This window comes from Xenopus tropicalis, chromosome 4 (genome assembly GCF_000004195.4).
Source record: "Xenopus tropicalis strain Nigerian chromosome 4, UCB_Xtro_10.0, whole genome shotgun sequence".
In the NCBI taxonomy this organism is placed as follows: Eukaryota; Metazoa; Chordata; class Amphibia; order Anura; family Pipidae; genus Xenopus; species Xenopus tropicalis.
In genome coordinates this window covers 37,301,637-37,325,169 of record NC_030680.2, presented here as the reverse complement: position 1 = coordinate 37,325,169, position 23,533 = coordinate 37,301,637, and the positions used below count along the sequence as shown (strand labels likewise).

Here is a 23,533-nt window from a genome sequence, read left to right as displayed (position 1 = left end):
ATTTCTTCTAAAAGATTGGGGATTTCTGGTGTCTTGGACTGGCTAATACCTGTTGGTTTAAAGGCTAAACATTTCCCGGGTTTCACCAAATATAAGTTGGTTTAATTTGTACTTTGGACTCTTGAAGCTTAATTCATCTTTAAAGACTTTAAATGATCTGTTACCTCTGCTGCAGTCTTATAAATACTTCACAATGGAAGTAGATGCCTGTGACCATGGAGCAGAAATTCACAGAAGTCAAACTTGTCTTTAAAGAATGATGACATCTATTAGATTGCTCTGTTAAGCCTATTACTATTTTTATTCTTATTACTGATCATAAGAATCTAGACTATACCGTCAATGCAAGGAGAGAATTGAGCTTACTGAGCTTGTTTCTTCTTGAGATTTAAACTCTGTGATTACCTCCCTGTCTGGTTTTAAGAATGCTAAAGTTAACACCTTATTGAGATCAATGGAAGCCTCCCTTCACAAAAACTTTACTTGCCCTGAATGAAACCTTACCTAGTGGCCTTATTTTTCTAGGATTCCTTTAGCTGAATGTTTCTTCTTCTCCAGAGGAGAGGACATTCATGCTCCCCATTTCATTCCAACTTTCCGCTCGAACCCTGAGACATGGAGTGCTTAGGGTTGTCACTAGAAATGTGCGGGTTTACAAAGTCAACCTGCACCCCACCCTAACCCACCAAGCCTCTGTATTTATAGATCCACGCCTGCTCCACCCCTCTCTGATGTCACAAAAGGAGTGGGGCACACAGATGCAATTCTATAAATACCAAGCTCTGAAGGCAGAAGTGAGTCAAAGTAGGGTCTCAGGCAGGGTTGGTACATGGTATAGTTCAGCCCAAGCCAGCCCCTGGGCCCATAAAGTTGTATGGATGCTGGCGAGTCCCCTCCCCAACCTGTAGGTACACCCATGGCTCCTATGATGGCCCGTGCATTACTAGATGCCACTTGTCTGATAAAAATTAAACTTGAGTCCAATGAGTTCTCATGAAGCAGGGAACTATTTTCAGGCTGGTCAGCCAGAATGCTAAGAAGCCTAGTAGGGTGAACATTAGAACTCTAGACACTGATTTACACGCTATATCAGCAAGTACACTAAAAGTTCTAGTTACAAATATTTTATATTTTAAAGGAAATGTCAACCCATGTCAAGCCAAATATAAATAATTCTAAGCAACTTTCCATTATGAATGTATTTAAAATGTTTAGTGCTTTAAAAGTTATTTGTAAATGTAATTGCTATTGAAAGCAGCATTTGCTTTAAGGTGGCCATACACACTAAGATCCGCTCCCTTGGCGAGGTCTAAGGGACCAATATCTGAGCTAGAATCGGCCCGTGTATGGCCACCTTTACTCTTGGTAATGACAATGTTACAAAGGTCAGTCCCCACCAGCAAGAAAGGTCTGTCAATCTGCTGGCTTGTGTTTTAAAGCCAGAGCCACCAGAGCAGAGTCTAGAAAAGGACACACTGCTTTTAATTGCAATAATATACACAAATAACTTAAAAACTATTACAATTTGTATATTGCAAAGTTACTTAGAATTATGTTTTCTTTAATTAGGCAAAAAATATTTTTTGGGTTGACATGTACTTTGATAAATATGTTCTACAAAAGGAATAGGGGGCTTGAGTGCAGAAACTATAAAGCAAGTATGAATGGAGGCATAGGGGCAGATTTACCAAAACACGAATTCAAATCCTGAATTGGAAAAATTCAGATTGGAAACGAAAATTTCTGAAGATCACGACTTTTTCATCGCCGTCGGGACTTTATCGTATTTTGCGTGACTATTTCGTCGCCGTTGCGACTTTTTCGTATTGAGCAATCGTAAATGGCGGGAAAACCTTTCCAACTTTGCATGATTTCGGAAGCCTCCCATAGGAATAAATGGCACTCTGCAGCTCCAACCCGGCCCAAGGAAAGTCTCCCATAGGGCTCAATGGCACTCTGCAGCTCCAACCTGGCCCAAGGAAAGTCTCCCATAGGGCTCAATGGCACACTGGAGCTCCAACCTGGCCCAAGGAAAGCCTCCCATAGGACTCAATGGCACTCTGCAGCTCCAACCCGGCCCAAGGAAAGTCTCCCATAGGGCTCAATGGCACTCTGCAGCTCCAACCTGGCCCAAGGAAAATCTCCCATAGGGCTCAATGGCACTCTGCAGCTCCAACCCGGCCCAAGGAAAGTCTCCCATAGGGCTCAATGGCACTCTGCAGCTCCAACCTGGCCCAAGGAAAGTCTCCCATAGGGCTCAATGGCACTCTGCAGCTCCAACCTGGCCCAAGGAAAGTCTCCCATAGGGCTCAATGGCACTCTGCAGCTCCAACCTGGCCCAAGGAAAGTCTCCCATAGGACTCAATGGCACTCTGCAGCTCCAATCTGGCCCAAGGAAAGTCTTCCATAGGGCTCAATGGCACTCTGCAGCTCCAACCTGGCCCAAGGAAAGTCTCCCATAGGGCTCAATGGCACACTGGAGCTCCAACCTGGCCCAAGGAAAATCTCCCATAGGGCTCAATGGCACTCTGCAGCTCCAACCTGGCCCAAGGAAAGTCTCCCATAGGGCTCAATGGCACTCTGCAGCTCCAACCTGGCCCAAGGAAAGTCTCCCATAGGGCTCAATGGCACTCTGCAGCTCCAACCCGGCCCAAGGAAAGTCTCCCATAGGGCTCAATGGCACTCTGCAGCTCCAACCCGGCCCAAGGAAAGTCTCTCATAGGGCTCAATGGCACTCTGCAGCTCCAACCCGGCCCAAGTCACGATGCCGAAGCTTGAATGAATCTGAAACTTTCGTACTCGGCGCAACAATATGATTTTTTCGCAACGGCGACGAAAAAGTCGCGGAAAATACGTGCAAGACATGAAAAAGTCGCAAAAATACCGATCATTACGAAAAAAAAGCATTCAAACGCATTCAGAGCGTTCGTGGATTGATAAATCTCCCCCTTATTGTATTTTAACCTTGGATACATGCACCCCTAATAAATTAAACACAAGATATGACATTAATTACCTTTATTGGTGTCAGTGTGTTAATCTTAAAATGATATATATATATATATATATATATACAGAAAAGAACAGAGCACACCCTAATAGTAATCAAATGCCCCAGGTGCTTGCAAAAACCATGTATATAGCAAGACAATGAGCCGCACACGCAGGGACTTTGTTAGAAAACAAAACATTTTTTAATGAAAACGATCCAACGTTTCGAGCACCAACTGTGCTCTTCCTCAGGGTTTGTCCCTGAGGAAGAGCACAGTTGGTGCTCGAAACGTTGGATCGTTTTCATTAAAAAAAATTGTTTTCTAACAAAGTCCCTGCGTGTGCGGCTCATTGTCTTGCTATATATATATATATATATTTATACTGCATTGTTAGTCCTTGTTTTTATTCCAAATTAAGGTTTTATTTCCAGATAAATAATAAATACCGTATTGTATTGATTATTGTAGAAGAAATTGTACTGACTTTCCACCACCAGAGGTCTCTGTAGTGCTGGCTATTTAAACAATTATGACCTCATTTTTATGAGCCTAAGATTAAGGGTTAACAAACCCGAAACGTGTCAGGCTTGTGTCCTGGTGTGGAAGCTGTGAATACTGAAGCCGTTCCTTAAGATCCGGAGCGCCGTCTTCTTCCTGTCATGTTGGTCGGTGCGGCCGGGAGAGCCGCTGTCTGAGCACCGGGAAGCAGCGCAGTGTGAGGGGCAGGGGGAGTTCGCTGCTTTGGGTGAGTTTGAGCAGCTTTTCCAGTTGTTGAGTCTGCCTTGGATTGCGATGCATTACGTTGCTGTCATTTAGGGGGGCTGGAACTGTGGATGTGGCTTTACTTCCTGAAGCAGATTCACTGGCGCTGTAGCTTGTTCTGTCAAATGCCATAGTGTATTTGTATTCATTATCAAATATTGTGCTGTGGAAATGCATTGTTGGGCTAATATATAATATACTTGCTGGCTGGATAGGAATAATTGTGTGTATTTCTGCTCTGTAGTACAGCCAGTAGAATTCCTTAGCTTCCTGGAATCCTGTCTTGTATGTATATAGTTGGGTGTAGCATAGGCTTCAGGAGGAAGGGGGGCAAGGCGGCTATGGCCCCCTAAATTCTATCCCTTGTTCAAATTAGAGCCCTGACATTTAATAAATTGCTGTCAGATCCCTCCCTACTGCAGCTCCTTGCTGATGGATTTAGCCTTGTAAAGCAAGTGAGAGAAAGGAGCTGCTGAAGGGGATTTTAAACACAGTCAAAGGCAGAACCATTGGTTGCAGGAAAGATCATTTGTTAACTCCACTAACACATTTAGAGCTGAATGGTTGGAAATAGAAGTAGAAACAATTCTACCAATATCTGACGATTCAGCACTAACATACAGCTGATGTTCAGGCGATCAAAATTTTCAGTCACCTCGTCAACCCACAATACACACACTGAATATCAATATCTGTGCCGGGATTGGATATAGTATAGTATGTCAGGGATTGGATATAGTACAGGGGGAAGTTTGAACTTCTCTCCAGCCTAGCCAATCCCCACACAGGTGTAACGGGACTTCCAGCAAAAACAGGAACAGTATCTGCCAGCAATCCAGTTCCTGGCAAGTAGTAATCATAGTGTTGAGAGTTGAATTCAGAGAACAATAAGATGGTTTTGCCAATACCCTTTCCCTCATGGTATAACTTGCTGAAGATGACACTACAGTGTAGACCAGATGTCTTACTTTCTAGACATACTACATGTCACTTGTGGTTTTCAACACCCGTGCATATTGTGTGTCTTTTTATGCAGCACTCTTCTTTGTTTTCCATAGAAGTGCACTCTACCAGGTGCCACTGAACGATTCTCACCCCTTAGAGTTTATACTTTTCAGCCATTTCTGGTGGAAATATAGTAAACGGCAACCAGACATCCAGCCATTTGCACTTAAAATGTAAATGAAAGGTACTTTAGAATATTTGTGTTTTAGGGTGAGGACCTAGGTTCGGTTAGGACCGTGGATTCGCCCAAAACCGAACCCTGCCAAAAAAGCCCGAATACCAAACCCAATCCTGGATTCTGTGCATCCCTATTTGATTATACTGATTATCAAATCAGCTTTCTTTGTGAATATTATATAACATGAAAAACAAACAAAAATAATCTTCATTAGAATAATTTTTCATTTTGAATTTTAATTGCCATAGAATACAGAAAGAACTTTATCAGTAAGTAGATTTTTTTTTTTGTGTTGTCTTTTTTTCCCACTGGCAAATGGGGGTCATTTAAGAAAAACAAAAGGTGTAAACACTAGGTGGGTGACAACATTTTATACATCCCCAGCAATTATAATCGCTTGCCTAGTACCCTGGGCTGGTGGTCCTATTCAGGAAAAATTGGACCGGCCCAGATATTTCTGTAGAAGTCCATTGTCGCCATCTTCATTGGCTTCTTCTGTCTTCTCATTCAGATGTGGGCATGTGCAGAAGAGTGAAAGCTGAACTCGGACACAAAAAGGCAGCTTTTTCACTCTATATTTCGGAGAGATTAGTTGCCCATGGTATTAGAGATTTATCGCAGGTGACTAATCTCTACGTAGGGCATTAGCCTTAAATACTTTTTGCAAATTTGCTGAAGCTATATGGCAGTTGTACAGTGCAGTCCATATAGCATTGCACATTTTTCCTTTATTACATTTAGAGCTAGAGCTAGGTACAGCCCTACTCTCTTCTCTTAACCCCCATGTCTCCCACTTGCATCTGTCCCACTTAATCAGGGTAATCTTTTAAAGGAACAGTAACACTAAAAAATGAAAGCTTTAAAGTAATAAAAATATAATGCACTGTTGCCCTGCACTGGTAAAACTGCTGTGTTTGCTACAGTAACTCTACTATAATTTATATAATAAGCTGCTGTGTAGCCACGGTGGCAGCCATTCAAGTTGGAAAAAAGGAGAAAAGGCACAGGTTACATAGCAGATAACAGATAAGCTTTGTAGAATACAATAGTGTTTTATCTGTTATCTGCTATGTGCCTGTGCCTTTTCTCCTTTGAATGGCTGCCTCCATGGCTACATAGCAGCTTATTTATATAAATTATAGTAGACTTTCTGAAGTAAACACACAACTTTTACCAGTGCAGGGCAGCAGCACATTATATTTTAGTTACGTTTATACACTTTCATTTTTTGGTGTTACTGTTCCTTTAACTGCTATTTTCCTCAGTCAGTCACATTGTTCTGAGATTTTAAGCACAGAGAGCAAAGACAAAAAAATCATACTTTTTTTAGTAGTTAAGATGTGTGCCAAAACAGACACTTCAAAGAAATTGTACCCCTACTAATAATGTGCCCAAAGCTCCTGTCTACCCCTAGTTCCAGCCCTGATTGTATTCCCCCAAACTGATTTTTTTTTTATTACTTATTTCTTGAAAGAAGGGAAAGCGGCTCAAAGACAAAGAGTGTTTGTTTAAGGGATTAGTGTACCCTAAATGAAATATGATTACAATAAACAAATGCAATTACCTTTTCTAATTGCTCTGGCTGCTGACATTTCAGAGGCTTAGAATTCAAAGCATAACAAAGTTGTTAGCTTAATACAGGAACACAGGTAGACAACTCCTTTCAGTGAGTTATGGAGAGTCACTGGATATACCCTTTGATAAGCCTTTAAAACTGGTCCATTTTCTTAGTCATCCCATGGCCTGTATGAAGTCCTCCAAAACGTTGATATTTTGAAAAGGAAACCGTGGGCAACCTTGGAAAAACAAATTGCTGCGTACGTTTTCCCACTGGCAATTTACATTATTGCTAGTGGAAAAGCAGGTGAAGAGAGATTACTTGCCCCTAGTAGCAAATTTATCACGGCGACTTAACTCCTTATATGCTAGGAGATATAAGGGAATTAAAAGCAAAAATTTAAATGTTTAAAAGTAATATGTATGGTATGAAGTACAGACCAGAAGTTTTAGTTCTGTAAAGTGCTTGTTGAAGTCAAGGCGGCCAGTCAAACATAAAACTATCTGTAAATGGAATGCAGTAGATGTAGCATACCTACAGGGCTATGGTTAATAGGAAATAGCCTGGAGCCAGTGCAATAAAAGAATTGACAGTTAACAAGCATGTTGGGTATGAGGCAGTAGCATGGAGAGTGATAAGCAAACAAAAAAAAAAAACCAGAATATTTGCACACAAAACTGCAGTGAGATTCTCACATATGATGAGTCACCTTATGGTTATTTCAAGTGTATTCAAAAATGTGGTATGTGGACCATTGCCGTTGTTAGTTGTGGAGAACTTTTTGATGAAATCATTTGAGGTGATTATCAGTGAAAGTAGGTAAGGGCCATGACAGATGGGGAGATGCGTATGCCATCCCACCGGCGATTTACATTCTAGCTGGTGGGATGGCATTTCAGGGAGATTAGTCTCCTGCGACAAGGGAGATTTGTTGCGCGGTGACTTATCTCCCTGTCTATCACAGCCCTAATGCAGAATATGATTCAGTTAACACCTATTGCATAAACAGATTGATCTGCATGTGTCCAGACCACAGCAGGTGGCACAGAGCAAAGTCCAGATGATAAGGAGTCATGCCACAGTTATCAGGATCAGTTCATAGGTCAAACCCACAGCAGGTGAAAATAGCAAGTGTCTAAAGCAAAGGTTTTGTAGCAATAAGCACTGATGGCTAAAGCTGACCATATACTGGCAGATAAGTTCTTGGTTTGGCACCTTCAGACAGAGTCAGTCTATATCTGCCTATGTATGGCCACCTTTACTCTGTGTGCACCAGTCTGTTTGTAGTGTACCGCATCATAGATGTATACAAAAAATACAGAACACTTCCACCCTCTTTTTCCACTGAATATGCATTTAAATAAGGCAACAGGCAGTCCCTTTAGATCAAAAGGTGCTCTTACACTTTCTTAAAGATTCAGAATACTTCGATCAATAATACATTGATGTCATGGTGAGGGGCTGGTAACATAAAACGTTATCTGGTCACACAGCAAATAATTTTTTTACATTCTCTATACCCCGAACCATTGTGATCTTTTTTACTAGCAAGTTTTTATCACTACTAATAAGTATCGTAAGGCTAATGGCACATGCAGCTTTTTTTTTTCCACCATAATTTTTTTGCTGGTCGTTAAACGACCAATTCGACCATCTACCATCCGGGGTATGTGGGCAGTAACATTCCTGTTGCTGCACAAGGAGTTCAGCTAGGGGCTAATTCGGCACGTGCACTCTTGGCCGAAAATTATTTTGAAACTAGAAGTGAAGTCATTGCGCATGCGCACAACCATTCCTGAAGCCACTGATATCAAGAGCTTCTGCACATGTGCACATTGGATGTTCCCTGCAGGTCATAGAAAATCTGGAGAATGCTGCATAATGATGTGAGACTGGGGAGAGAGCCTAAAATTTGGTGACTCCTGGGATAATAGAGTTTGATATAATTGCAGGCTGAGAATTAGTATCTTCACTCCTGTCTGCAGTCTTCTGTGTCTGCAACTGGAGGCACTTCATCGGCCCATGGGCAGACACACTCAGTTAAGTTTAGAGTATGTATTTCATCATCAAAATCCATTGTGTCAGCACCTGGGCCAGACCTATTGGCTCCATGTGCAGATACACAACTGAGTGGATGGCATCAGTGGTCGGCCATTCCTTCTTCAGCTGCCTGCTGTCTTTCATTTATATACTCACACTTGCCCTGGACCCTTTGCTGTTTTAAGCAATCATTGTTTGGAGAGTTGTATATAATGATGATAACACAGGGGTCAAGTTGGGTGAGGGTGGGTTAGGATTGATTGAACTATACATCACTATACTGGAACTCTCAGGATGCACAGAATATTATTTTTTATGCTGTTTACCTGTTAGTGGAATAGAATGGCATTTCTCCTGTGGTGGGGAGTTGTGCTTAGCAGTTTGGAATGTGGTAGTGAATTTATGTATAAGTATTATCGCACATTATTAGCTCATAATTAGTACTTATAAGCTGGCCCCATGGTTTAATCATAGTTTATCTTTCCCTATTGGGTTTTAAAAACAGTGAATTTTAATTAAATATTTATTGTAAGGTAGACCCCATAAGGCTGCCACCTATGTGCCTGGTTACATTATCCTGGGAAATGACATTATTTTATGGCATCTCTGAACAGGTTGTGTAAATATAGTAAATTGTTGTTCCCTGCCACCCCTTATTATTTCAGCTACTGACTTGCCAAGCCTCCGGGTGCCCAAAGGAATGTCAGTACCTTTCCTGCCCAATATACTATGACTCAAATCTTTTATTCTGGTTATCAAGGAGAACATTGCCTGCTGCTAAACTTTTGTCAGTCATAGCCAGGCATGATAACTTTAAAAGAGGAACTGTCACTAAGAAACACTACTAAACTCTATAGGCAACTTCTTCACAAATAGGTTTTATTATTTTTCCTTTTAAATTTTTGAGATTGAAATAGTTTATTAGTGTGTTTCCTCAGCCTAACATTTTTATCCTGCTGCAAACAATAGTCACAGTGTTTGCCAGTAGTGCATTGCAAATTGGTGACTCATGCTGGAATTAAACAGTCAGATCTTATGTAGCCTTTCAGTGATTCAAAGCAGGGGGGTGTGGTGGTGGCAGCCAAGAACAAATGTTGGCTTAAGGAATTCAGATAAATTGCTAAATTTATGAACAAGTGAAAAAAAAATAAAAATAAATAAACTTTATGGGATACAGATTTAACTCTTCCACTGCCATCAGATTTGGTCATGGCGGAACTTTTTGAACATTTGGTGCTCTTTCACTTTAGGGACCTTTCCTCGGTGGTTACTTTTAGTTTACCCAGGAGAACTATATGTCATTTTTCAGGACAACCTAAGCTTTCAAAATATGCTAGAATTTTTGCGTAATTCCAATTCTGTAACAAGCTATAGGTTCTAAATGTCTAAAAAATGGGGAAAATTTTTTTTTCCGTAATATAAACACACATACCTGAAACTAATTATTTTATGTTTGAAAATTGAAAAGTGATTTGGAAAAGTCCCTTGTCTCTTGAATGCGCCAGTACCTAATATGAATAGTTTTTTGGAAATCACTTGTATAGGTCCAAAACTCCCAGCAGTACACTAAATTTACAAAGCACTGCTTCAGAAAGCTGCATACTTTAGATTTCAAGGCCAAAAATTCCACTAACAGAAGGTTTACCTTTTGGGAAGAACAGATTTTAAGGAATCCAGAATAGGTAAAAAAAAGCTTCCAGTCAATAGCATCGTATCTCCTACAGGTCATAAAGTAACCAGATAAAACCCCCTAAATATGAACGCCAGGGGTCCACTTAACAGTTTGATGCCCAATATGTATAGGTTTACCTAAGTATGTGGCATGTAGGGGCCCTTAAATGAAAATATGCCCGTATGATCTATAACTCCTGTAATTTCAGCTCCTGCAAATTCAACACATTCACATCATTTTATGTGGGATAAAGCTACAAAAAAGTTCACTCACCTCCCAAAGCAATATATTTTTGGAAAGTACACAGTCCCCTGAACTCAAATTGGGTACACATTTGTTAAATGACAAATCATAAATGACAAAATCTTAAAATTACTCTATTTAGTTATTTTATTTGAGACATTTGGCCGATTGGCTTGGCCTGCCCCTGGAGTATACCATTAGTGAAATCGGAGGAACTGATAAAACATGCAATGATTTTTTTTTCTATCTTCTCTCTCTTCAAAACATGTGGTGTTTTGCTTAGTCAGGCAGAATCAAATCTAAAGGTCAAAAACCAATGTCATGTAATTGGTAATTAAGTAGCAGCAAGTAGTTTAGTGAGTAAACAAGATGAAGGGTAAAGTAACACTTTTGTTTATACAGGTATAGGATCAGTTATTTGGAAACCCATTATCCAGAAAGCCCTAAATTACAGCATGGGCATCTTTCATAGACTTCATTTTCATTAAATAATTTACATTTTTAAGTTCTTTTTCTCTGTGGTAATTAAACTGTAACTTGTATTTGATCCCAACTAAGATATAAATCTGTGTTGGAATTGGGGAAGGATGCCATCCCACTACTTACTTTTTTTTTGTTTTTGTGCAAAATTGCATCCTTTTTGTGGGAATGCTAAGTTTGTGCATACCGAAGGGTTTTTTTTTATTTGTCTTCCGGCTGCAGTTCTGCCAGTCCGCCCTACTACTTCAGTGAGCTCACACAGCTTCCGGCTGCCTCATCCCTCCTCCCTCCTGAATGAAGCTGCCCACCACCTCCCCGAATAATTCCTTCTCTTCACTCTGCTCTTTGCGCTCAAGAACACCTCCCTCCACAATAGACCGTCTATGTCCTCCCTCCACCCTGAATAATTTCTCCTCCCACGAACTGCAAGTAATCAATCAGCCCTTCCCCCTGGTTAAGTTACCTAAGTCCTGTGCATCTCTGCTCTGCTGTCAATGTTACTTAAGCACTATTCACTCTTTTCTGATTCAAATCCTTTTACATCAGTTTGACCCTCCCTCCCTATATCCACCAATGACTTTTATCTATTAAAAGTTTTAAAAATATTTCAAAAGTACGTTAGCCAAGTGACATTAGACGCACATCATTGCCCTGCTCTGGAGAAGAAGAAAGGGGATGAAAAAGCTAGGTGAGGATAATCTTAATTAACTATTTTAAACAATATCTTATTGGCATATGTGAGCTTAATGCATATATCCATTTACTGTATTGATTTCTGGGGGTTAATGCTGATGATTATCTAAGATGATAATTGGCATTTCTGGGGATAACGCTGATTTTTCTTTTTGTACAGTGGCTACTAGCATAATGACAGTGCAGATAAGTGCTGATAAGTGCAAATAAGCGCAAATGGCAGTGCTGTTGCTGAACAAGCACAGCACAGCTCACAATCACAAAATAACCCCATTCCTCCCATCAGGACATTAAACCTCAGCAGTCACCATAGGAGTCTTCTGCAAATACTTCATTCCATCAAGCTAGTCAGTGTAACCAGAAATGCCAACAGTTCTATACAGCACACATAAATAGCTATCTGCTGGTAATGTAAAAATCAAAATCCATGCCCCGTGGTACACAGCTGTATGCTCAAGCACTGCTCTGTCACTGTATCAGTTTTCAAACCATGAAATGTTTTCCAGGCTGGTACTAATATGACCTGTTGCTTCTTGGTAGACTGAGTTGTTAATAAACATGAAAATGACAAAATGGTTTTACTTTAAAGTGGTCGGAAGCAGAAATTGTTTGTGGGTAAGGTTTATTAACAGAGGATGTGGCTTATCATTGTGGACAGGGCTTATTTTTTGTGGCGCATATAGCATCCCTCCACCTTTTTTCACCCCAGTTGCAAACACTTAATATAATTAATTCTTATTGGTGGGAAAACAATGATTGGGTTAAATTCATGTTTACATGTTTTTTTAGCACACTTAAGATATGGAGTTCCAAATTATAGAAAGATCCCTTATCTGGAAAACACAGGTTCCAAACATTCTGAATAACAGGTCCCTTAGCTGGGTGCTTCTGGTTCATATTTAGTTTCTTATTATTGAATGATTTCAGAAATATTTTGGTGAGCTGTGATTTACTATGTACATTATTGAAATGAAATAAAGATTCAGTTATGAAAAGGAATGCAACAAATCTTATATATATTACTTCGGGTGATAATTCTGTGGTCTTATTCTATGTCAAAAACCATCCTTTGCTGTCTCTCTTTAGTGTTTTCTAATGTACAGGTATGCCTGTACAGAAAGCTTGTCTCCCATAGACTCTATTTTAATCAAATAATTGAGAATTTTAAAATTGATTACCTTTGTCTTTGTAATAATTAAACAGTACCTTTTGTAATTGATCCCAACTAAGATATAATTAATCCCTATTGGGGGCAAAACAATCCTATCGGGTTTAATGAAAGTTTTTTTGTTTTTTTTATTGTTTTAGTGGACTAGGTATGGAGAGTCAAATTACGGAAAGACCCCTTATCTGGAATACCCTTAGTCCCGAGCATTCTGGATAACAGATCCTATACCTGTATTTGTAAAAAAGTAGTCATAAACCCTGCCCCCTACGCATATCTTCACTAGGGAAAGCAGCACTATCTTTGATTTTCCACTCCTCTTCCTAGGTTTTACGTGCAGGTTTCTACACTCTTTCCAGTTCATTAATATCCTTGCTGACACTGCAAAATCAAGGTAAAGTCTTCCCAGGGATCTATACAGAAGCGCAATTATGATTAAATGTCTGTAGTCAATGCTCTTTTTAATACAAGAGCACTGCTTAGAGCTGCAAAATCTGTTAATCCCCCAAATTGGAGAAGGAAACGCTACGTCACTGGGGGTGCCAAAATGTTACCCCCAGTGACTTTAATTGCTTACCACAGTCCTCTTTTGTCTTTGTGCCGCTTGCGCATGTGCAGTAGAGTGAAAAGCCAAACTTTAACAAAAAAGTCTGCTTTTTCACTCTACTGAGCATACGCCAGCCCCAGGATTCAGAAAGCAGAAGAAATAAGGAAGAGGAGACACTTGTTCTCCAAACAGGAGCACCAGCCTGGAGTAAAGGGTACCTTTCCTTCTCCTTTAATTGCGGTTTTGGGGCTGACCCACCCTCTGCTATCATAGTTTTATAAGCCAGTTTCACTCCATTATGTTCTTCATCTTAATTTTACTCCTACATTAAAAGGCAATAATAACTTATTTTAACTCCCAGTGCTAGGGAGCTACTTTGTCCAATCAGAGAGCTTTTTGTGGCTGATTCTCATAGCTGGAACAAATGTCACCGGCAAGCAGTGAAGCAAATATTAACTTTTCCCACAAGGTCTTGAGTTTTTCAAATAAACCTAGCTTGATCCGTGGTTGCCACTTTTTTTTTCTAAACGTAAAGAAAAGATATATGAGGATACTTAATTTACTGAACTGCCCTGAGCCTTTAGCCATGGGAAAAAAATCATGGTGTTCACATATGTTTTTCAATATCATAAAGCTGGGCATACATGCACCACTACAATCGTATGAAACCTAGTTTCTAACTGTTTTCGTACCGAGTGTGGCCTCAGAATTATTATTTTGGTTGGATAACAATAAAATATGTGCATGTATTGTGTATGCAACTATATCCTTGGGGGACCTACAGTGGAAGTCACTTTTGTATTACTGATGTCTGCCAACTAATGCTCAGAATATCTTCCGATTTGTTATTTTTAGGGCTTTATCCTACAATTTGTCTGAATGTTATCTTTAGATTATTGCATTTAAATGTACGATTGATAAGGTTGTCAGAAAAAGACTAAAATCTGAACCTAAGATCTGAGCCAAATATCATCTGGTAATATACCAACCATGGGGCAATGCTGTTAGAATCCCATGACTGTAAGTAAAGGCATGGTTACTTATGGCGAGTGGTTATAACTTGTCAACATTGAATTTAGTTTTTTTCCAGCACTGCTTTCACTCACTAAACATTACACATTGTAAGGGTTTTGATGTAACAGTCACAGATCAGTTGTGACAAGTATTTGTGTTTCAGGATGCAGTAAACTATCAGCCCTGACACATACAAAGCAGCACTGACTATACATGGTTAAAAGACTAAAATATTGCATCAAGGAGTCATGACCATTGATAGTGAATAATATAATACCCTTCTATTTTTACAAAGGGGGTACAAGTAGTTCCATGATCACATAAAAGCACGAGGCTGAGTGCTTTTATACAGGTAATGGAACTCCAGGGTGACTTCTATTATCCTTATATTTTACAAGGGTTACTTTTTATTATAATACACATGTTTTCAAATTATATCACTAAGCACTGATTATAACTGGTTAAACACCATTTTATGATATAATTTACAGTATATTTATGGCTCTTGTGTATATTATGTAGAATATGCAAAAAGCACTTTCTGCTGCTATCGGCTTAAAGGAACAGTATTACCAAAAAAAGAAAATGTTTCAAAGTAATTCAAATGTAATGTACTGTCGCCCTACTTAGGTTAAAGTTGTGTGCCTGCTTCAGAAACGCTACTATAGTTTATGAAATAACCTGTTGTGTAGCTAAGGCCGCATCCATTTAAGCTGGAAAAAGGAGAAAAGCCACAGGTTACATAGCAGATAACGGATAAGCTCAGTATAATGCAATGGTATTTTATCTATCTACTATGTATACTGTAGCTTTTCTCCTTTTTTCTAGCTTGAATGGCTGCCCCCTTGACTACACAGCAAGGTATTTATTTAAACGGTAGCAGTGTTTCTGAAGCAAACAGACCAGTGTTGCCAGTGCAGAGCAACAATACATTATATTTAAGATACTTTCATACATTTTCATTTTGCGGTGTGTCTGTCCCTTTAAGAAAACACGGAGTAACTACTTTTAGTGTACATGACAAATCACTGACCCACGCGGACCCTAACTTACCTACTGCAAACCTGGCCAGACTGCCACAATTACTTTATGTATGCACTCCTGATCCACCTCCTTTAATATCACTGAAGGGGGCTGGATGGGGCCAGTGTGAGTATATAAATTAAATGCAGCGGTTTTGCTTGACTAGGGTGATTCTTCAGCGAGGGCTGAGGAGGGTGCTCACTCGCCTGCAACCCACCTAGAAAGTAAAGAATTGTCCAGAGCCCAACCCACGCTTCCTGCAGTTCCCCCAAGTATCAGGTTGGCCTGTGCACCACTCTAGCTGAAATGACTTGGGATGGCAAGTTGTTGGGCACCCTTGTGATTCTATTTACTTGTTACCCTGAGCTGAGGTTTCTCTTCTTAAGTAAATGCACCACCCCAGGGTGCCGCAACACAGTTTTCTTTCAACCAGGTATGTGCAGAACAAAAATTTTGGTATAAGGTCTGTACTATATATGCACTTACCCCAATGGGGGATGCCTGTAAGACCAGAAGATGTCAGCAGAAATCTGGTGTGGTGAAAATTCAGTTTTACTAGGGATGCACCACATCCTGGATTTGGTTCAGAATTCAGCTGAATCTAATCCTTTTTCAGCAGATCTTGCCTGAGACTGAATCCAAACCCTTAAACTCATGTGACATTTGGCCACATGAACAAGGAATTCTGTAAATTCAATTAACCTTGTCCTAATCGGATTTAGCTGAATCATTCATGATTTAGAGTTTGCTAAATCCCAAAATCTTTACAATTCCGAAATCTACATGACATTATGCATATATGTATAGCTCATCCTAAGGGGAAATGTGGCTTTTAAAAATAGGTATGCGATACCTTATGTGATAACCCTTTATCCAGAGTCTCTGAATTACAGGCCAATCTCCCATAGAGTCAATTTTAAGCAAATTAGTGTTTTTAAAAATGATTTCCTACATTTTTCATTAGTCAATTTTATTTTTCAATTTACATCCACTTTAAATTTAAGCATTTCTTTAGCTCGATATACTGCATATGGCAATGCTTGTATTGGAAAAATAATACGTGCATTCAACAATGAACAGTGCTGGGCATTGGCATGTTGAGATAGAGAAAGCTGTTTTACCAGATGCTTAAAAGAACAGGTTACACCAGTGCAGAAAATGTCAAGGGTAAGGCAGGGCCGCTCCTACCATGGGGCACGGTGAAAACCTTGCCTCAGGGGCAGTTTGCAGCAGGTTACTAAGGGTGGAAGAATTCCACTATGGGTAATTTTAGGAGTAAAAATTGAAGTCTTTAAACTTGAAATTCCATTGCAGTGAGTGTAATTTTGCTCTCTTTCCTAGTGATACAGATCATCTTCTCCACATCAGAGCACAAAAAAGTTAAGTACAGGGGTATAAGCGGGTTGCATTGGAGAAGTTTGTCTGAGGGCAGAGAGGGGCACAGAATCACCCTTTTAAAAGGGACAAATAGATACTACTTTCATTTACAAATAACCTTAACCTTTTCATTGATTTCCACAAATGCTTTTAACAACCACCAAGCAATTTTTTTGGGTGCTTTATCTGGGGTGCTACAATTTGGTGTTGGGGACAGGGAGCAGGAGAGGGGTGGGTGGGCGAGAGACTGGGGACAGGCTGGTGTAGAACTCTGGTGCGGTGATACTGACCCCGCCTAGGAAAGTAAAAGCTAGCTCTCCTAAATAATCTGATAACCAATATGCATAGAAATACCTTAGCACTTAGAGACTCCAAAGTATACTTATTTTCATGAATGACACTTTGGCACCTGCAAACCAAAACAGTACGGTACCCCACAGGTATAACATAGTGAGAAGACTATTTTATCTATTTAGAGAATCCTAAATAGATAAATTTGGTTTTCCACACAGTACTAGAGAACAGAAATCCTAAACATAATAGATTTTGGCTTTTTACATTCACAACTGTGCCATATTACACACACTGTTTTCTAATATACAATACTACACCCAAATATACCCAACACATATTTTTTTAACCCAATAACAATGCACCCAAATGCAGCTGTATTTTATTTCTTGCATTTTAGTTCTCCATGCAGCCCTAGTACACTAAAGTGCAATAAAAATTATTCTAATTTTTTTTTTTTTTTTAAAAGTGATCTTACAGTGTGATATTCAGGGAAATCCAAGTGATGAACAATGTAGGGCTAACACTGTAATCATCATGGAAATCAATAAAATAAAAACAAAATGATCACACAACGTAATTGGTGGTCAAAATACTTGATCCACTAATCAAGCTGTGCAACAAACGGCTAAACATATCATTGTACAAATATGGCTACCCAAGGAGAGCTAAACTGGCCAACTTATTAAAAAATAAAGTTTGCATTTGTGGATAACAGACTAAGGGGCCGATTCACTAAAGGTCATTAAGGATAGTTTTATGCGTTAAAAAGTGTTCGTTAATTAATTTTGCATGCATTACTACTACTATATCGCATGCACCAAAATCACAATTATTGCAAAGCGCTATGTCCATCGCATTGTGTTAATTATCTAATAGAAATAATACTAACGCAGAATTCACAGACATATTTTAAGCATTAAAAGCATAAGATGTGGCGATAATTACTGTGAAACTTAATGCCTCCCAGGAGTAGGCGCTACTAAACAACATTGCAGCTGGTGATTGTCTGTGGTGGCAAGATGGAGTTTGCAGTCGGATTTTTTTTTAGAATCTGAAGAAGAGGGAAGTGGTCATTTTCAGAACGATAGTTTTGAGAAAGTAACGGTTCCGTGCGTAATAGCGTGCGCTAATACCACGTGCTATGAAATAACGCATAAATATATCACATGGTTTAAAATATCACTTAAAAATGTTATCGCAACATAAATAACGACAATAAAATCGCTTCTTAATTAAGACAAGTGTCTTTTTTTGTGATCGTTAATTCTCCAAATATAAGAAATGATAATATGTTTAACGCATGCTAAAAATAACACTCGTTTTTTCGGCCTGTAGTGAATCGGCCCCTTACTGTTTTGTTATAAATGTACTTTTACCACATTGCCTGTCAAAAATGAACAACACAGTGGAGAGCAGCAGCATAACTAGGCTGGCATGTTACATTTAATTTAAGACCAGTTTTTCTGCCTCAAGCCCCTCCTTGCTGAACTATTCGTTGTGTTACTTAAAGGGCTAGTTTACCTTCCAAACACCGAAAATCAATTAACCGGTGGGGGGGCGGGGCAAACAAACCATGTGGTATTTTCCAATAGCTGCTCAGTATTCCATTTTAATACATTTACTACATTTAGTTGATACAGTAGTTGCTGGCATTTTTTAATGCTGCTAAGGAATATATCAGTTGGAGGCGTTCTAATAGAAAAGTACATAGGTAATGTTCAGCAGAGGCTGAAGTAGCCACTGTTTAGAAATGTATTGTCTTTAAGGTAAAAGACTTAACTTTAAGAATGTTATAGTATGACCTATTCTTAGTAAGTTTTCAGTTGGTCTTCATTTTGTGTTTTTGTTTTTTTAATTATTAGCCTCCCTTTTCTGCCTCTTTCCAGTTTTCAAATAGGGAAAACAGCCAAGAAAAACTATTGCTCTGTGAGGCTACAGTTTTATTGTTCATTATTTTTTATTACTTCTCTTACTACTTAGGCCCTCCTCTTCATATTCCTGTGGGGGGCACATCATTAGCTACAATTGTGCTCTGTGCAATAGAAAAGATGACTTTGCCTCTTATGTCACTCCTGGTAACATGTGGGGTGCTGTTGCCTGAAGCAACAGCACTCAAACTACTGTTCTCAGTGCATTGTCCTACAATAAATTACTGCAAAGCACAAGTTCAGCATTCTGTGGTCGTTTTGCCGCTTTCCTTGATCTGTTGCCTTTGGAGTAGGGTGATGTCCCTCCCACCAGCGCCAGGCAGTTAACATGGGCAATGCTTCCAGCCCTGCAGCTGCACATACACATTCCTTTGCTGAGAATTCCAAATGTGTACATATCAGAAACCCACAGCAGTACAAAGCACTACTCAATAAATAATAAGCTGCTGCCTTCTTTTTTCCTTTCTTTCAGTCTGTCTCTGTTGGGCTTGGGCGCGTGCATGCCCCAGTATAATATTTATCTGCAGTTTCTATACTGTGCAAGTGCTCTATTAGAAGCCATGAAGGGGACACCTGGGGGGAAGAAATTTGTGGCACAGTCCTCCGTGAATGGCACTGCAGGCTGGTTCATCTTTTTGAATAAGAGGAGTACCAGCCCATGGTAACAGGAAAGTGACTAGGTGCCCAGAATCACTGGGGTGGGGGTGTTGCTCGACACCTGCTCTTACTGAGCTGCTACTGGGAACCATGAGAGGGTGAAAATATAAACATAAATCGTATTTCTTTTTTTAGATAATAAAAATTAAAGACCTTTAGAAAAATCATTAATTCTGACGTACTACTTAATACCAGTATGGGATCCGTTATCCAGAAAGATAGTCTTCCAGTAATTCTTTCCTCCCATACACTCCATTTTTAATCAAATAATTCATTTTAAAAATGATTTTCTATTTCTCTGTAATAATAAAACAGTAACTTGTACGTGATCCCATCTAAGATATAATTTATCCTTATTGAAGGCAAACAGTGTTTGAAATAGGAACTTACCCTGTCTCTGCACTATTTAAAGGGCTGTTATTTTGTCTCCTAGAAACTGGTAAATTTCCTATAAACCATCTTTTTAATGCTAAAGCACGTCCTTTCCCGTGCAGCTTTATCCAGGCAATATTAGTATATTATAATGATTGCAGTTCTGCACAGTTTGGCATAATTAGAAATATGTTCAGTTGGTATAGTGACTTGGTTCTTAGCAGTCACACATTGCTCTCTTTGTGACTAAAGACACAGATGGTTCCATGTCCCACTTACACATTGCATTTTTTCCATTCCCTATTTTTCCCATTTGCTTTGCAAAAGGCAGAAAACATATTTTTACATTAAAACATAAAGCATCCATACCCACTATAAAGGCATTTAAAAAAAATCCCAGCTGTCAATCATATGTTGCCTTAGGAATAGAGGCGGGCAGACTAACTGTAGCTTTCCATTCAGCACTTCCTAGATATCACTCTAATATTCACTTTTCCCCTCACCATCTAATTGTGTAACCACTGCATGAGTATGGACTGGTCCTCCATTCTATCGCATAAACAAGGAGGGGCGTAACTATAGAGGAAGCAGATCCTGTGGTTGCAGGGGGCCCTAAATAAATTAGCAATTGCAATATATCTTGGTAGGACATGCCAATTTATTAATATTTACTAATGTTTTGGTGGCCCTAAATTGAATTTGCTGTGGGGCCCAGTAACATCTAGTTACACCACTGTAAACCAGACTTTGGCACGATGTAAAGCTCGCTTTAATACCAGTGCCCACAAAATGGAGCCTGCAAATGATTGTGAATTCCAAGACTGAAGGAAACAAGATTTATATTATTTATACAGTGTAAGTGAAGTTTATTTTGCTCAACTAACAAAATAAAAATACATTTGGAATTATTTCTTAGGGTGATAGGTCCCCTTTTACAGCGAACTGACAACTTTTGGTGCTGCACAGTACCCATTCAGCAATACATAATATATGGGGACAATTGTTGGAATTTGTTCTTACAACAAGTCGTTGACTTTAGAAAAGAAACCTGGTTGTATTTCTCAGGCACCTTTTATTAGCTCTTAACAGATTTCATTTTGTGGCCCAAACACCTACACCCAATGTATTAAGTGGGAAAACTGGGAACAATTTTAGAATTGGCCTCAAGTACAGTTCCATGAATCTATTTATAGATTCAAACCCACCATCAGTGGCACTTTAGCCCTGCCCATTATCTGTTATCTGGAAACCAGTTATTCAGAAAGCTCCAAATTACAGGAAGACCTTTCCAGGTCCCAAGCATTCTGCATACCAGGTCTCACACCTGTAAATAGAAGGAATCCGTATTTTCTGTTGTCTCTTTTGACAAATTTGCAGTGTCATATTTACATCTGGACCCACAGAATGCTGTTAAAGGAGAAAGAAAGGTAAAAACTAAGTAAGCTTTATCAGAAAGGTCTATGTAAATACAGCCAGAAGCACTCACAGAAACGCTGCACTGACTTCTCTGTCAAAAGATTAGTTGTGTCTGTTTTCCTCTGCCAGAGACACACAGCTCTCTGCTCCCCCCTCCCTCAAGAATACTAAGAACTCACTCCCCCCCCCCTTAGAAATGTGGATCTGAGCCAATCAGCAGAAAGCTGACTCATAGAGGCTGATTTACTAATCCACGAATCCGAATGGGAAAAATTCGGATTGGAAACTAACATTTTGCGACTTTTTCGTGAATTGTCGTGACTTTTTCGTAGCTGTTAAGATTTGCTCGTATATTGTCGCGACTTTTTCGTATTGAGCGCTCTTAAACAGCGGGCAAAATTTTCAGACTTTGCATGATTTTGGAAGTCTCCCATAGGGCTCAATGGCACTCTGCAGCTCCAACCCGGCCCAAGGAAAGTCTCCCATAGGGCTCAATGGCACTCTGCAGCTCCAACCTGGCCCAAGGAAAGTCTCCCATAGGGCTCAATGGCACTCTGCAGCTCCAACCCGGCCCAAGGGAAGTCTCCCATAGGGCTCAATGGCACTCTGCAGCTCCAACCTGGCCCAAGGAAAGCCTCCCATAGGGCTCAATGGCACTCTGCAGCTCCAACCTGGCCCAAGGAAAGTCTCCCATAGGGCTCAATGGCACTCTGCAGCTCCAACCTGGCCCAAGGAAAGTCTCCCATAGGGCTCAATGGCACTCTGCAGCTCCAACCCGGCCCAAGGGAAGTCTCCCATAGGGCTCAATGGCACTCTGCAGCTCCAACCTGGCCCAAGGAAAATCTCCCATAGGGCTCAATGGCACTCTGCAGCTCCAACCCGGCCCAAGGAAAGTCTCCCATAGGACTCAATGGCACTCTGCAGCTCCAACCTGGCCCAAGGAAAGCCTCCCATAGGGCTCAATGGCACTCTGCAGCTCCAACCTGGCCCAAGGAAAGCCTCCCATAGGGCTCAATGGCACTCTGCAGCTCCAACCTGGCCCAAGGAAAGTCACCCATAGGGCTCAATGGCACTCTGCACCTCCAACCTGGCCCAAGGAAAGTCTCCCATAGGGCTCAATGGCACTCTGCACCTCCAACCCGGCCCAAGGAAAGTCTCCCATAGGGCTCAATGGCACTCTGCAGCTCCAACCTGGCCCAAGGAAAGTCTCCCATAGGACTCAATGGCACTCTGCAGCTCCAACCTGGCCCAAGGAAAGCCTCCCATAGGGCTCAATGGCACTCTGCAGCTCCAACCTGGCCCAAGGAAAGTCTCCCATAGGACTCAATGGCACTCTGCAGCTCCAACCCGGCCCAAGGAAAGTCTCCCATAGGGCTCAATGGCACTCTGCAGCTCCAACCTGGCCCAAGGAAAGCCTCCCATAGGGCTCAATGGCACTCTGCAGCTCCAACCTGGCCCAAGGAAAGCCTCCCATAGGGCTCAATGGCACTCTGCAGCTCCAACCTGGCCCAAGGAAAGTCTCCCATAGGGCTCAATGGCACTCTGCAGCTCCAACCTGGCCCAAGGAAAGTCTCCCATAGGGCTCAATGGCACTCTGCAGCTCCAACCCGGCCCAAGGAAAGTCACGATACTGAAGCTTGAATGAATCCGAAACTTTCGTACTCGGTGCGATGGCTAGGAAAAAGTCACGACAATTCGCGCAAGTCGTAATGCTACGAAAAAGTCATAACAGCTACGAAAAAGTTGTGACAATTTATGAAAAAATCGCAAAATACCGATCATTACGAAAAAAACGCATTCGGACGCTTTTCGGACGTTCGTGGATTAGTAAATGTGCCCCATAGTCTTACTAACTGAGCATGTACACTTGGGGGCAGATTTACTAAGACACGAATGCTCCGAGCGTATTTTCGCTGAATTTTTCGGCGCTTGTGCGTCTTTTTTATACGTTTGCGCGAAAAAAATCGCAAAGGTTTTGCCGCTGTTTACAATCATTCGGTACGAAAATTTTGTGACTTTTGGATCGCCAATACGATGTTATCATTACAAATACGTTTTTTTCATAAGCATTTTCGTGATATTTGCGATCTTCCGAAATTTTTGTATCCAATTCGAA

At 40.4% G+C, this 23,533-nt stretch overlaps 1 protein-coding gene across 1 annotated transcript in view; it reads left to right on the top strand.

The window, feature by feature from the left end:
* Positions 1 to 3,531: 3,531 nt before the first annotated feature.
* Positions 3,532 to 23,533, top strand: part of c11orf24 (chromosome 11 open reading frame 24) — a 40,931-nt gene continuing 20,929 nt past the window's right edge. The window contains exon 1 of the mRNA XM_002941639.5: positions 3,532 to 3,738. The gene's annotated coding sequence lies outside the window, so the exon portion shown is untranslated. The remainder of the gene's footprint in view (positions 3,739 to 23,533) is intronic.